The sequence below is a fragment of the Pundamilia nyererei genome, unplaced genomic scaffold, assembly GCF_000239375.1.
Source record: "Pundamilia nyererei isolate P.nyererei 1_Seehausen unplaced genomic scaffold, PunNye1.0 scaffold00014, whole genome shotgun sequence".
Lineage (NCBI taxonomy): Eukaryota > Metazoa > Chordata > Actinopteri > Cichliformes > Cichlidae > Pundamilia > Pundamilia nyererei.
The window spans coordinates 551,255-555,292 of NW_005187415.1; the positions used below are offsets into that span (position 1 = coordinate 551,255).

At 41.6% G+C, this 4,038-nt stretch overlaps 1 protein-coding gene across 1 annotated transcript in view; it reads left to right on the forward strand.

The window, feature by feature from the left end:
• Window positions 1–4,038, forward strand: part of slc2a13a (solute carrier family 2 member 13a) — a 94,763-nt gene that overhangs the window by 30,450 nt on the left and 60,275 nt on the right. The window lies entirely within an intron of this gene.

The window sequence follows — 4,038 nt, forward strand, 5'->3', positions numbered from 1 at the left end:
AATTTCGACATCCTGTGCTTCACACTGAGATTATTCAACAGTGCAAATAGAGATCTCAGGTAGAAAGGGAGCTGAAGGGAGACAAGGAAAAGGCAGAGAAAATGCTTCCTTCTTCACGGTCAATTATTGTGTGAGCTGACCTTTGCTCGACCAACCACATCATAAAAGGCTCTGCCGGCATGAGCCGACAATATTGGACTAGGTTGGCAGAATGGGGCCGACTGAGCTTCATTAGCTAATATTTTGGCAATCAATACATTTGCTGAGTTCAATGCCTGTGTGTAATGGACACTCACTGCCTGAACCTGCAAATCATTTTCCCAAAATCTCTTTTTAAATCTTGCTCAAACCGGGCTATGGGTACACAGTCTCTTAATGCATGCATGCGCACGCACAAATACAACAGTGTATATTCACTTTTATCTCACTGTTTATCTGCACTCTGCTCTTTCTTTCGTTTTTTGGTGAGTGTGTGTGTGTCTGCATGAGAGAGACACAAATGCACCGGAAAAACTCTTGTTGTTTCCCCACAGCAAGAGTAGTCAGTTTCAGTGGCATGCACAAGACTGTTAGTGATGTGGTAAGCCCAGACCATCAAGTGTGCATGAAATTTGATTTGTAGGAACTGCAAAAAAAATGCTGTCCATACAAAATCTCGATTTAGACAAATCTCTACTTTGAATCCAGGGACTGAATCAGCTTCCATTGGGAAGAAAGAATACCACTGCTATTACTTGGCAATAAGCTTTACCGTTGATTTTAATGGCCAGATGTAAGACAACAAAGATGGTTGCCGTTGGTTTTATGCCAAGCTTTAGAGCTTTTAAAAAAATAAAAAGCAGCCAGAAGCAGAGCACGGGGTGAGGAGGTGGTTTTAAAGGCTTTTTGTAAAAGTCTTTGAGGTGCGGATGGCACAGAGAGAGAGCCAAGGGTCGACTGAAGGCAGCTTCCCAGACAGACTGCTACCAAAACAGGTTGGCAGTGCGGTAAAGGAGCAAAGAATGACAGTGGCAAGTTTGTGCTGCTGGTGAATAAGACTGGGAATGCACTGGGTGTTTGTCTCTGCGCACAGTTTTATTGTGTCTTTTTGCACAGCTTCAAGTCTTTTGTTTTCAAAATTCAAAATGCTCCTCTGTCTGACTTCCTGCCCTCCTCATCTGCTCCATGCAGTATGAGGCAAATTTTGTTCAAAAGGAGAATGGACATGTACTTTTTGCAACACAACTTCTCCTCCTGGGACTTTTCTGAAATGTGCTGCAGGGATTCTGGTGGAATCACAAGCACTGACTTGAGTTACTACGGCCAAAGCCACTACCCTTGGTTGGATTTAAGGAGGAGATTAAGCCAGCAGGCTAGCTGTTAAAGGGCACTGTTACTAGGTGTAGATTAGGAAATGATTAGCAAGTATTTCATAACATAAAGATACACTATGGACAAAAGTACTAGGCCACCTACACATTACATCTACATGACCGGCTCAGCTAGTTTTATTGTCATACACAGTAAAGAAACATGTTTTCCTGAACAATGCGATTCTTCCTTCTGAAAAAAATATAAAAATGATAAGAAAAATAAACCATAATTTAAAAACTATATACAACAGTTCTAAAGAAGCATACACACAATATAAATAAAATAAAAGAATCTGAGCTGCAATAAGCTACGATTACTGTGCACTTCAGAATGCTACATCAGCTGTATGTGCCGTAGACGGAACTCTGCGATAGTAAATACTGCAGAGAGGGCAGTGGAGTCCTAATGATCTCTTTATCAGTCTTCACCACACTCTGCAGGCATTTGCAGTCCAAAGCATTGGCGTTGCCATGCCACACTATGATGTAGCTGGTCAAGAAGCTCTCAGCTATGCAGCTGCAGAAGCTGAAGAATGCCGAACTTCCACAGCTCCTGAGAAAATACAGTCACTGTTGAGCCCTCGTAATCAGCTGTGTGCTGTTAAATGTCCGGGTGAGGTCCTCACTGATGTAGACGCCCATGTATTTAAAGCTGCTCACCCTCTCCACTTAAAGCTCCCAGATGAAAACTGGCCAGTAGGGTCTCCTCTTCTTCCTCATGTCTGCTATCATGTCCTCTATCATCTCCACACTATCAGACCTCTTGATTAAGTCAGAGTTGCGTCAGCAGGAGTTCAGAATTTGGGTTGTCATATGAAACATCAACATAAGTTCAACTTCACTACAAAAAAACGACCAGAACTTTGAATCTCTAATTCTGTAACATCGGGTAAATTGGCATTAAAATAACAGAATATACAAACAACAGACTGTGACTACAGTTATGTCCAGTGTTGGTCAAGTTACTTGAAAAAAGTAATCAGATTACAGATTACTTGTAACGCATTACTGCCCATCTCTGGTTATGTCCTGCTAACAGTAACCTAGACGTGGTGACCGTGGTTCAGAGGGTTGGGAACTTGGGAAGCTACCACCTACTGGTGATGGTTAGAGGGACCGATGGAGCGATATGGCAGCCTTGCGTCTGTCAGTCTGCCCCAGGGCAGACTTAATTTCAACATCCTGTGCTTTACACTGAGATTATTGAACACTGCAAATAGAGATCTCAGGTAGAAAGGGAGCTGAAGGGAGACAAGGAAAAGGCAGAGAAAATGCTTCCTTCTTCACGGTCAATTATTGTGGAGCTGACCTTTGCTCGACCACATCATAAAAGGCTCTGCCAGCGTGAGCCGACAATATTGGACTAGGTTGGCAGAATGGGGCCGAATGAGCTGTAGTCGGTCAGCTGTGGCTACAACTGTAGCTTCCCTCCACCAGTGTGGGAATGTGAGAGTGAATGAATAGTGGAATTGTAAAGCACTTTGAGGGTAAATGCAGTCCATTATTAGCAGTAGTCTGTTATGTATTTACAGTACCCAAATCTCAAATCTAATATATTTGAAAATAACCTACGAATATATTGGGCATGCGGTGTATGGCACAAGTTAATTTTATCTGGATGTTTTGATAGCATGGAGTTTTACTATAACATCTTACCTTTAAAAAGAACATCTCAATCTCTGTGCTGTTATATCGCTATGGCACGGCTAGTGTATGTTGCTCACTTCCATAATTATTGCAAGGCTAATCCGCCATTGCTGTAAAAAAACAAGGTCCACTGGTGTGAATGGAGATGCCACAACTCTTTCATTCGGTTTCTCTGCACACCATGTACTCCATAGTTTGTAAGGCAGTGTACTGTAACTTTCTGCCACTTGGTGATGGAGTTGCCATGGCTGCTTCCACTTTGCATTAATACCAGTTACAGTTCATCATGGAATATCGGAGTGAAGAAATTTCACAAGCTGACTTCTTGCAATGGTGGAATTCTGTTCAGTGACCTCTTAGAACAACCCATTCTGTCACGTATGTTTGCAAAGACAGACTGCATGACTTGCTGCTTGATTTTATACAGGGTATGAACGCTCAGGAGGATATTAGAGTGGATACACCTGGACACACAGCTGAAGAAAGTCTAACTAAAGAGACAGGGAAACAAAAGTGAACATAGTGCACACATGACGAGGGATTAAAAAAACAGGAAGTAACACTGAGACCAGGACTAAGACATATGAACTTGACAGAACTACATTGGGATAAGACTGGGGAAACAGAAAGGTAAGCAAACATGGAAACAAGACTGACTTCCACAGGAGATGCTGAGCACAAGACACAAAGGCGAGACTAGGACAGAGGAACTAACATAATCAAACAAGCAAATCAAAGCTATCAAACAATAAATGATAAATATTGATACCAAAACCCAGAACCACTTGGAAATACTACACTCAAGACAAAATAATGCAGTGTTTTAACTCAAATAATCTCTCAAATCCTGAGAACAGAGAAAACTGAGAAAAATATGCTCACAAAAATGGAAGAAATAAAGAATACAAAGAGAATCAAAGTGAAGACATTGCAAGCAATGTATTTATTCACTTCATTTAAAAGGAACAGTTCTTGCAAAGCAAAATCATGTGTGCAAAGATAAGAGCTGGAACCATATGAGGGATAAAAGAAAAAGACA